Here is a 12772-nt window from a genome sequence, read left to right on the forward strand (position 1 = left end):
CGGATAAAAACCCTCAAAGTAAATTTTGGAACGTTTTGTTTAATCAAGAAGATATTCTGATAAAATTGTGCTTCCACGGAACTTTTTGGGCACAATTTTGGGTAATTTTTCGAGTTACTATATGAAACATGTATTTAAAGTGTCATTCAATAGAACTTGCTAACAATGTAAACAAAAATTACTAGTAAATTAAGCTTAGAATAAATTTAAAAGTGGAAAAATTACTGTCTTGGGTGAGACTTGAACTCACGGCCTCCATCCAGATCCAGAGGCTGGATCCAGAGGCCGTGAGTTCAAGTCTCACCCAAGAAAGTAATTTTTCCACTTTTAAATTTATTCTAAGCTTAATAGCATCGTTCGCAGACGTTTCTGCTTGTTAAAAATTAAAATTACTAGTAAATTGACATTTAGTGTCAATTTTAGTATGGCGGTTTGTTTACATAGTTAGCAAGTTCTTTTGGATGACACTTTACTTCCAGGCCTTTGCACTCCGTCATCAGAACAGCTTAATAAAATAGTTACCAATTTATGGTGTTGTCATCTGTATTATTGTACTTGCAAAGTTTTATACTGGATTGGAACCTACAGCTTAATAGTAGTTTATGCAACAGTGATATAATAAGGGTTCTTAAAATTCAAGGGTCGAAGTTACAAAACGAGACGTAGTCGAGTTTTGTAAAAAAAGACCCGAGAATTTTAAGAACCAATTATGAGCTGTTGCATACATTACTTTTTCTATGACAGCTGCAGCAAAAAAAAAAAAAAAAAAAAAGAGTTATTATTTAAAAAAAAGAGATTATTAAAAAAAAGAGTTATTATTAAAAAAAAGAGTTATTATTAAAAAAAAAAGAGTTATTATTAAAAAAAAAAGAGTTATTATAAAAAAAAAGAGTTATTATTTAAAAAAAATTGAGTTATTATTTAAAAAAAAAAAGAGTTATTATTGTAAATGAAAACATACCTCTTTCAATCAAGATGATCGGAACTTGTATCTTTAAAAATAAATAAAGCAGTTGTATTATACTCATAAGATGACTGCTAGCAGTCATCTTATGAGCCTATAGACAAAGCATTCAAATGACATTGCTTTAGATATCACTGTCAGTCATTTAATTGACACATTTAAGTGCTGGAGTAGAAAAAAACTATATTAGGTACCTACTAACACAATTTTATTACATTGTCAGTTTGATAATTACCTGTGCCTGTGGTTCCAAGCTCAGTTAAAGCGTATTATAAAAATACACATTTGATATTCCTAATTAGCAGCGAATTATAAAATATTACATTGAACAAACAAACCGATTTTAATTTAGGTAACCACTAGCAAAGTAATTACTATTGGAAATTCATTGGATGTAAAATGAATTAATTACAAATTTATAGCATTTTACGTCGCACAGAAATATTAATTGAAACCGATTTTAAGTAATTTGGGCCTGTAAAGCGTAATAAAGTAAAATGATATATTATAAAACTATAGTACAGTACTAAAACGGCCAAGCCACATATTTTGACTAAGATGTAGAGTTTGTGCAATTAGGGCGTGTTAGAAGCCAGGTTCTACATTAGATCTGATAACTTTTTGACAGTGCGAGCCATATGGTGTCGCGTTTCTAATATATATAGCTCCAAGTTCGTCCCATTTTTGTCAATATTCAGTTCTCAAGATAGGTACATGAAGAATTGAGGGAAGCAAACATACAGACATGCAGAGCTTGCATCAAAGAGCGTAGTGGGTATTTAAAACAGATAATTTTTCAGTAGTAATATTTAAACAATAAATTCCTTAATGTATTTAAACGTATATATTCATTAGCGACAAGTAAATGTTAAGCAAAACGGATTTATTAAACTTGCTCTGTGTCCATGTCACGCTGTATGGCGATTGTTGTATTTTCACCAACCATTTGCATTGCCAGTGCCATTTAATAAGTGGAACTGCTGATATTGACCAGAACGGAACTTAATTTAAGACGCGTAAACGTTTGGAGATCATTTTTGTTAGGGAATACAGACGATGTTAGCACATTTCATACCTTAGCAGTTCGCATTAATGACGTGGCAAAACGCCTCGTGCGGAAAAAATGCGACAAAACTATAGCTAACGTGTTCGTAACGTGAAATAAAGTCGTGCGTCTTTTATGCCAACTTTGCATGCGTGTGACTCGCGAGACACAGTCGCGCTAATGCGAGTATCATATTTATCCATATTAAAGACACGTAATGGTGAAATCTCACTTTTATATTTTTGTACGTGTACGATGAAACTTGATTGATGTCTGTTGGGATGGGAAGTGCTTGCTATCGATAAAGTCGGACGTTGATACGCGAAGTTCAAGATTTTTGAAAGGGTGCGCGGCGTGATCTACAAATTGGCTAAAGTAACTTTTACTTTTGTTGAAGGGTTTATCTAACTTTGGAATTAGATATCAAAATCTACCTTGCTGTTGCTACAGAAATGTTTGGGTAATTTAAATTGTCCAACCTATTTTATCAATTTTTTTATATAGATTTGCTTTAAAAGTAGTAGTTATTAGAGTTCCGTAGTCAACTTCGCTATATCTATCTGTCCTTCCGCAGCTTTGCTCCGTGATCGTTAGCGCTAGAAAGCTAAAATTTGGCATGGATCCGATTCGCACGTCGCTTCGAAGTTTGAGCGAGACAACGCTAAGCTCGTATTATAGCGACATCCCACTCGCACGTCGAATCAGACGCAGTATGCTATGCCCTTTACTTAAAGGCGGTGGCCGTTAAAGCATTGTAATGTATAGTGAACACGGCATATTTCTCCTAAACACAAGTGACAAGAATATACCGACCCCGCCAACTATAACAACATGGAGTGACATTAGAGAAACAGTTTTATGTAATTCGAATTTAATAAGCGTTAATACAGCTATTCAAAATTTAATGAGTTTTAAATTTAATGGTTAGGTATACTGTATACCCAAATTTCTGTCTCGAGAGCCGAACTATCTCTGCTGCACCTTCGTTTGCTTAGCCCAAAAACGTTGATAGTTAACGTCGTAATATTTTTGAATAAATTTCTATGTACCTACTCGTAATATGAATGTAAAATGACGAGGTAGGTACGTATCGATAAAAACCTATATTGTCTCAACGTATTTTTTGTGTTTAGTTTAGATATTATATATTGTTATTATAATTATCTGATTAAATAAATAAACTGTTTAAGGATCTACAATATGAATGCATGTTTGTGTGTCTATATATTGGGCACGTTTTAATTTCACATAGGTATAATGAAATTTGTGTGAATGTACTATTAAGCAATTAAAGAAACTTGCAATTTTACTTGTGACGATCATTTTCTGTTTTTGACTTCAAACTTGTTTGTTTACAACTAAAATTTCTATAAAGTTCAACTAACTTAATATAAAAGTTGCTACAGGCATATTGTTGTATAAAAGTTGTCTGAAAGATACTTTTAACGAGAAAAATCCGTTTACAAGTACTCATGCTGACAAGTAACGGGTTTGAGTTGCCATACAAAAAAAAATAGTAACGTAGTTATACCTTGGAGGATACATCTAAACGGAGTAGCAATTAACAGGCTTTCCCCTCTGTCGAAAATAGGCGGCCAACGGTCATACACAATGTATGGACTGACGTTTATCTGACATGGCTATTTTTACGTTACGCATACATTTGACGTTCCCCTCCTCCGCAAAAATCGGCAGACTGTTTTGTACAGAAAATTACAGACAAGGCGTCTCCGTTTGATTATATCCTCTAAGAGTTATACATAGTTACGCAAAATAGGTTTCTAAAGAACGTATCTATAAAATTTGTTGATAAATTCTGCATAATGCCGTTATCCTATTTAACACTAACAAAATCGAAAGAACAAGATACACATTTAAATATCACTTAGTTTAATCTAAATAGAGTATGTGCGGAAAGAGAAGAGTCGTGAAATGTATGGGATCCAATACAATCTACGACTCTCCTCTTTCCGCACAGACTCTAAGTTTGTTATATATTTAATAGTAAGAAATCAAAACAGTACAACAACTATGTTTACATACAAATACAAGTCAGCAAAATGGTTGCCAGCGTAAATACGCTGATTGAGTACTTTAGTGAACGTGTCAAAATACTCCCAGCGAGTAACTTTCTCAACGGCGTAACATATAAATCACCTGGAACATATACTTTATCTGTTTACCATATGGTTTAAAATGTTAGAACTCAAAATTTGGACGTATATTAATATCTCAAGGTTATGAATATTGTGATATGTGTTAGGAGTAGACATAACATATAGTATTAAATTGCACAACGGGACTTAATCGCGTATCTAAGTTTTAAGATTTACCTCCGACGTTTCGAGGACGGCGTTGTCCCCGTGGTCTCGGAGAAGACTGGCTAAAGTTGACATCAGCATCTTCTAACCGCGCGAGTTTTTCGAACTACCCGCACTTGGTCTTGTTTATTAGCTTGAACGTTTTGCGCACTACAAAACAACTTTAACCAGTCTTCTCCGAGACCACGGGGACAACGCCGTCCTCGAAACGTCGGAGGTAAATCTTAAAACTTAGATACGCGATGTCTTAATTAAATTTAATTAAATTGAATCGTATTTTATTAGGTATATAATTATCTCTAATCCCATATGGAAATATTTTCCGGAATAAATTAATTTCATTCATTCATTCATAGAGTCGAGAGTGAAGATATTATTGAGTAGGTACATATTGCCATTGCAAATATGTTTGCGTTAGACGAATGCGCTCCCAGATTTATTTATTTACTTAGTTAATACTTAATACATAATTATAGTAAGGTGGAGAAAAGACGTGACCATATTTGAACCCACTGTCTATGATTAAACTACTTAAAATTTTCATGTTACGCGTTGACAATCAAACGTACATTCCCGAACTTATGAAAACTAAACATGTAATATTTATACCTACTTCATGTACGAAAATCGTTGAGTAGGTACGTGGCCCCTAGCGGCTTTCATATTGATTGTCACTGTAACAAGGTGCGAAATGGTACGGAAATTATATTCTCTTACTGTACAATTTATATTTGAGACCATTACCTATCAACTTTCGTCGGGCATCCGTTACGTAATTGGATGAACTTAGCTCCATAGACATATATAACATACGTACCTCTATTTGCCTCATTTAAACACATTTTATCAGAAATCAGAAATTATTTTTTTGCATTGATACAGTATGGGGATGTTACTCGTATAATATATAGTGTTACAGATCATGTACCTAGCTTGCATGCAAGCGTGCAAATTCATCATTATAATCATAAATTTAAATAAATATAAAATGTCAAATTACACGTAAAATATATTTATACACAGTTGAGTGCCTAAATATGTGTACGTATGTGTATTTAATTGTGTGTCTTAAATAAATTATTTCATAACATGGAAGAAGTCCCTTGTAATGGATTAAGGTGAATAAGTGTATACATATTTTAGACCTCGACTGTACAACAATGATAGGGTAAGTGATATTGATCTTAATAAGTAATTTGTAATATTGTAAGTAAGGCCTGTCTTTTTAACGACCCAACACTTCCAACAGCGGTTATGTCTCCGGCTCCGTTCTCGCCGCGAAAGCTCACACGTGTGATTCCTCAAAAAGTTCAAATATGGCACTCTTCTCTTACCTGCAGTAGCGAGAAACATATTTTCACTTTAAAAGATTAGAATTCTATCCTAAAGGAATATACGAGTCCGAACTTAAAACTCTCTACTTGATTTAACGTTTCTCGCAATGTATCGCGCCGGTAGCAATAAAGTCTAACGAAATCAATATAAAATTGAGTTTTAAACCCGAAAACGAGAAGAGTTATGTTTTAGCTATGTATGACAAATGACAATCAACTAATTTAATTTCCATACCATTTCGTACCTTGTCACAGTGACAATCAATATGAAAATCGCTAGGGAAGTAGGGACCTCATACTATTGTCACTGTGACAAGGTACGAAATGGTAACGAAATTAAATTCCTTGACCGTTTGTGTGTAGGTATGTTTATGTAGTGTGTTTCACCTTTTCACCATGACCGCGAAACTACTATGCCCGTTTTGGCGAATGAATTGTCAATCGATTATTTTGTAGACAAAGGCTACAGTTTTAACCTAGTTTTTATTATTTGTTGTTATAGCGGCAACAGAAATACATTATCTGTGAAAATTTCAACTGTCTAGCAGGGTTCATGAGTTAATAATTACAGCATGGTGACAGACAGACGGAGAGCGGAGTCTTAGTAATAGGGTCCCGTTTTTACCCTTTGGGTATGGAACCCTAAAAACTATCCACTGGATAGTTAAGTGAAAGCCGATTACCGATGATTTGTCCAGAATATACTTACTCGCCTTGCTTATCGCCTGGTCGTTCAAATTAAAACCTTTTTAAACCTGCATTACCATTTAAGTCTCTTTCATTCAGTGTAAATAGTTTACCGAGACTGCAAGGAAATTTAAATCCACTTTAAAATTAAATAATCACCGTCTCAAAAAGTTTCTTTCATTTCCGCCTTTTGTTTTGAGTTCTGCACCGACAAATTTTCTCACAATATAAAACTTCCAACTTTCATTTCACGCCGCTTCTGTTTCTCCATAATATTTTAACTCAAAATATTTGAAACTAAAACAAGAATACAATTAACGTTATTATTTACTTACTAGTTTTGGCAGCCATTCAAATATTTCAATCAAACTTCACAACACCCACTAAACAATTAGTAACTATTAACATAATATGAAATTATGTGAACTTTTGGTATTTACAAAACGTCACGGCACACAATGTCGGAGTTTTTAATTATTTCCTCATAATCGAGTCGGTTAACTTTTTAAAACTTTTATTTTGGAAAGTCCGCGTAGTGCGGGTACGGCGGGAGGCGGGCAGGCGCGACAGTTAGCGGAGTTCGACTAACGCGCCTTCGACGCTGCCCGCTGCTGAGCTGAACCGAATGCAGCCGTTTTTCACGGTCTATGGCAGATTCTAAATTAGAATTTTGTTCTGATAAAGTTTGCAATAATAGACACCTACTTTTGTGAAAAATCTTCTTCTAGTTTCTTGTCAGTTTCATAATTAAAATCCTTAGACTGCGAAAATCGTAAGTAGCCAACTAACGTAAAAACGAAATATAGGTACAGCTATAAAAACGTTAATTTTAACGCTATGAGAGCGTTCTTTTTACACGACTGCCCAAAAAAAGGAGTGTATTGTTTTTTGCCCAATTTATGTACCTAGAGCAAAACTGAAGAAACGAACGTAGCTATTAAGCTTAGAATAAATTTAAAAGTGGAGAAATTACTGCCTTGGGTGAGACTTGAACTCACGGCCTCTGGATCGATACTCCAGCGCTCTGCCATCTGAGCCACCAAGACCTCACCTATAGGCAGCAAATATTTCCACCATATATATGGGTCAAGGGGAAAAAAATATCTACCTACCGAACCTGCTCACAAAATTTCCGACCCAGGGCGGAGAACATCTGGATATACGAAAGTACTTTCGCCATCGCTGAAACTTAGACCTTCTCGCGAACGTTCGGTCAATTAATTTATTTTATTAAATATATATCTTCGAGAAAAGTTTAAATGAATCCATGTTAAGTGAAATCAGCTTTAATCTCAAACCCATATATTAGTGAATATGCCCAGAGTTCGTATAAGTCCTTGATAAAATCGCGTACTTTCTGAACTCTTCGCGATGTTTTGGGAGGCTTTTATTTACCATAACTTTAAGTAATCAACATCGGTTCTAAAGTTTTGAAGTTACATGTTTTTACCCCCGAGGGAACGATATATGGGAGGCCTAAGAAGTTTGTTCACACGAATTAGGTAATGTTACAATTTATCACCAGCAGAAGATCGAACGATTTACATGCGCTTTTCTGTACATAATTTATGATATACTAGCGTAGCAGCTTAGGTTGTTATAATTTTGGGACCATCTTTTAATTTTAAATTTAAAGTCATTATAAGCTTTTGGAAAAAATTGTTATTTGTACAACAAGAGATCAAAGTTTGATATTTCTTCGAGTGCTTATTTTGAGTCCCGTGCAAGCGAAAGATTCTATACTAATCTAATTTAGAATCTTGAGCGTAGTAAGGGACTCAAAAGCGAACGAGATGTAATTACCTTTGATCTCGTGTAGTTCACAAAACTTTTCACCCCAGCAGTGAGAACATATCATTCGCTCACTCAGTGAGACAAAATGAGCAAAATGCGATTTTAAATTAGATTCACGAGCGTAGCGAGTATAGAATCTTTCGCTTGCACGGAACTCAAAATAAGCACTCGAAGAAATATCAAACTTTGATCTCTTGTTGTACAAATAACTATTGGTAGGTCCACAGGCAACTAATTACCTGCTCATCGAGACAATTCTAAAAACCAGTAGTTGTGTTTGGGGTTTTGTTTTATCACAGAGTTTCTATGGTCACCTCCTGTCTCCATTGAGTCGGGAAGTGGGTCAAATTTAACTTGCTAGATTTGACCCTTACAATCGTAGTAACATACATACTTAGATACATACATTGCAAGTTAATAAAAAGCTTATAATTCTTATAAAATTCGGCACGACCATACCACCTGTGCACCTAAAGTTATTTTATCTTCTGCAGCACTTCCATTTGTCGCTTAAATGGCTGCCAGCCGGGCTAGCACATGATTGGCGTGACAGTATCTCGCGGCGAGATAGACTACCCGTCCCTCTTTTATTAACATAGTTAGAAAAAGACGGATAGTCTATCTCGCCGCGAGATACTGTCGCGCCCCTATCATGTGTTAGGGGTGCAGTGATATCTTTAAAATTAAATCCAAGTCACTCGAAGCGCGACGCGTGGGGTGAGCCGGCACTTGTCCAAATTGTATCTGTCAAACCGGAGTATGGTTAGAATTATAAAAGAGCAAGAGAGAATGAGGGCAACGTTATAGTCCTTCTCTTGAGTAAATAATAACATAGTATAGCTCCATGACTAGCACAGCCATCATCAAAAGTTGAAGATCAGACTACGCTTATAGCCAAAATTATCTATTACAGCCTAAAAAGCGCTGGTGGCCTAGCGGTAAGAGCGTGCGACTTGCAATCCGGAGGTCGCGGGTTCGAACCCCGGCTCGTACCAATGAGTTTTTCGGAACTTATGTACGAAATATCATTTGATATTTACCAGTCGCTTTTCGGTGAAGGAAAACGTCGTGAGGAAACCGGACTAATCCCAATACGGGCCTAGTTTACCCTCTGGGTTGGAAGGTCAGACGGCAGTCGCTTTCGTAAAAACTAGTGCCCACGCCAATTACTGGGATTAGTTGCCAAGCGGACCCCAGGCTCCTATGAGCTGTGGCAAAATACCGGGACAACGCGAGGAAGAAGAAGCCTAATAAAAAGAGAATATCTGGTTGACCAAGCATTGCTGGGAAAACATATAAAAAAACAAAAATGCACGTTTTCCCAGAGAAAAGACCTAGATCGATTTTTTGCCCCCAAAAACCCCCATATAGCAAATTTCATCGAAATCGTTAGAGCCGTTTCCGAGATCCCCGAAATATAATTATATAATCTAATAATTTGGGGGCAAAAAATCGATCTAGCAAGGTCTTATATATGGGAAAACGCGCATCTTTGAGTTAATGTTTTCCGAGAAAAGCTCGGTCGCCCAGATATTAAATAAATACCTATACAAGAATTGCGCGTTTAAGGGTATTAGAGAGATAAATTAGATAGATGTGTTGAACTATTATACTGTAACAGATACTTTTGAACGCAAAATATAGAGCTATACGTTTATTTCGAAAACAATTACAGGGTAGCAGGTGCTTTTGGCGCTACTATTGATTCTGACTGTACTCTCATGAATTTTTACAAGCTGATTTCATATGAATTCCCTACGTGCCCTTTTCCTTATTACTATAGAATAAATAAGAAACACGTGTCGGCTCTTTGATAGCTTCTCAACGTTTCTGATTTCTATTTTTACACATTAAATGTAACATTGCATATACGAATAAATAGCTTCTAAACGAATTTCTAAAGTAGTCCAATCCGCTTAGAAAGCTTATATAAGCAAAGAAAGCTTATATAAGAACAAATAATCTTTAATACATAGAAAAAAACCGACTTAGTGCATCTTATAACAGTAATTAATAAGCCTAAAGGTTTATATCTTTTGTCGTAAGGGAGTTCCATTCTGGTCTTTATGAGCAGTTCTACTTCATTAAATAGCACTAGGTATTTAAATGCAAATGCCTAGTTATTAGATAAAAACTAAAAATAATCACTATATTATAATTTGAGGAGTCTCCTCGAATTTAAACTGTTGTGAGACATACTAACATTGAATAATTTTACGGTTTAGACTCACTTGTATACGATACACGGCCATCGTGAACGCTGCTCGCACTGTTAGTGCTTGAGAAAGGAGACCTAGGCTCTCCGAAACATGTCGCGCGAGTGACTTAAAACAAGTGAGCCTAAACCGTAAAATTATTCAGTCTCCTCGATTTCTTATAGATCCCATCATCAGAACTCAATCTTGACAAAAATGTGTAGGTATTTTACCTACTCGTAAACCTAACTTAACAACTTGGGTGAGGGGCTTGGACTTCGTCTTCGTGGAATCCAGTGATTAGCAAATAAAACTATTATATTACTTTAAAACTTTCTTCATGTTATAAGTATACGCTTGGAGGTCATTAAAAGGGATTCTTCATTCTACAGGAAGGGACAGGGTCGGTGGAGATTATAACTTAATTGTAAATTAATATTAATTGTTCATTAACAAACCTCAAGTCAACCTAATCAAGCCTAATATACGAACTTGGCGTGGCTTACTGACTGACTCAATTTATAACTAGTGGATATGTGATGATTTTCGGGAAAATATCTGAAGCCTAAAATTGAGATATAGGCGTGTAGAGCGGACGATATTTTCCATTTTCGAGCCAACGGTTTCCGAAACGTACGATCCGAAAAACCTGAGGGCCTACCGCGAACCACATTTGATGTGTTGCCTCTGTTTCGCACTTGTAAATTCGTACGTAAGTGTGACATCCCGGAGGAAACACATCGATCGTGGTTCGCGGCAGGCCTAAACGAAATAATAACCCTTTAAGTCAAATTATTGTTGCGAACGGGCAAATTGGGACCGCATCCAATGGAAAGGGACTCATTGTTGTCGGCTTGACTCCTTGACGTCTCGTAGAGATGACTGTAGTCTTGCTCTGCATTTTGTATCGCATGTAAAACACCGCCGCCTGCCGCTTCTTTCCGCCATCACTATATGTCCATCTTCACCACTAGATGGTTGGTAGTCCTCATCTGTGCGTTGGTAGTCCTCTTGCGTAACTGATTACCATCAGGTTCTTAGCTTCATATCATTTAAAACAAGCAACAACAGTTGCACTCCGGGAGTGCCGATAGAAGTGAAGACTCACCTCACTGTGTTACCGACGCCCGGTAACACGATACATACGTTTAGCGGAGGTATTCTATTTATTTATTATATATTATTATCATTCTCAAATAAGATCACACTTTTTCATTCACATGTTTATTTACATACTGCCATGACAACGTCAAATTATTTGAACATAGGTAAAGAGTCTTGAAAAGGGGTCCGCAACATAAATGTCAAATAACATTGAGTTTTTAGGGTTCCGTAGCCAAATGGCAAAAAACGGAACCCTTATAGATTCGTCATGTCTGTCTGTCTGTCTGTCTGTCTGTCCGTCTGTCCGTGTATGTCACAGTCACTTTTCTCCGCAACTATAAGAACTATACTGTTGAAACTTGGTAAGTAGATGTATTCTGTGAACCGCATTAAGATTTTCACACAAAAATAGAAAAAAAACAATACATTTTTGGGGTTCCCTATACTTAGAACTGAAACTCAAAATTTTTTTTTTTCATCAAACCTATACGTGTGGGGTATCTATGGATAGGTCTTCAAAAATGATATTGAGGTTTCTAATATCATTTTTTTCTAAACTGAATAGTTTGCGCGAGAGACACTTCCAAAGTGGTAAAATGTGTGTCCCCCCCCCTGTAACTACTAAAATAACAGAATGATAAAACTAAAAAAAATATATGATGTACATTACCGTGTAAACTTCCACCGAAAATTGGTTTGAACGAGATCTAGTAAGTAGTTTTTTTTTAATACGTCATAAATCGCCTAAATACGGAACCCTTCATGGGCGAGTCCGACTCGCACTTGGCCGCTTTTTCTTTATTGATTTAAATGCCATTTAAATTATGAGTGGCCACCTTACGGTCACGTGATCGCCTTACGGGGCCTTACGGTCACGTGATCGCCTTACACTGTCTCGAGTTTATAATTTTTTCCCCACCTCATAAAGTGCCCAGCGCCGCTAAAGAAATTTTCACTTCAAAAAATCAATCAAAACTCCAGATTATTAGTCATCTTTTTAAAAGGCCTATTTATAAGCGGTTACGGTTTCAGTAACCGCACATTTTTCTATACCTACGCGTAGAAACTTATTATCACCACTCGATGTAAATCCATTGAAAACTTTTCATACACCCTCGTCAATAACGTTCGAATTGAGATTTTCAATAACAGATAGGAATTTATTTATAGTTTCAATTTTATTCGTGGCTGGCTTACTCGTCCATCTCGCCGAGTAACGATAAAAATGCCAATGTCTGTTACCTGCCTCTACGTGTTTTTTTCTACTCCAGTACTCTTATTTGTATATCAAATCCCACCAAAAATATTTTCATGTTAAATGTTGACTA

General features: G+C 36.0%; 1 protein-coding gene across 1 annotated transcript in view; it reads right to left on the bottom strand.

The window, feature by feature from the left end:
• The window catches only part of LOC134658025 (orexin/Hypocretin receptor type 1-like), a 115281-nt gene extending 108315 nt beyond the window's left edge, over positions 1-6966 (bottom strand). Inside the window, exon 1 of the mRNA XM_063513628.1 lies at positions 6687-6966. The gene's annotated coding sequence lies outside the window, so the exon portion shown is untranslated. The remainder of the gene's footprint in view (positions 1-6686) is intronic.
• Positions 6967-12772: the final 5806 nt, after the last annotated feature.

This window comes from Cydia amplana, chromosome 21 (assembly GCF_948474715.1).
Source record: "Cydia amplana chromosome 21, ilCydAmpl1.1, whole genome shotgun sequence".
In the NCBI taxonomy this organism is placed as follows: domain Eukaryota; kingdom Metazoa; phylum Arthropoda; class Insecta; order Lepidoptera; family Tortricidae; genus Cydia; species Cydia amplana.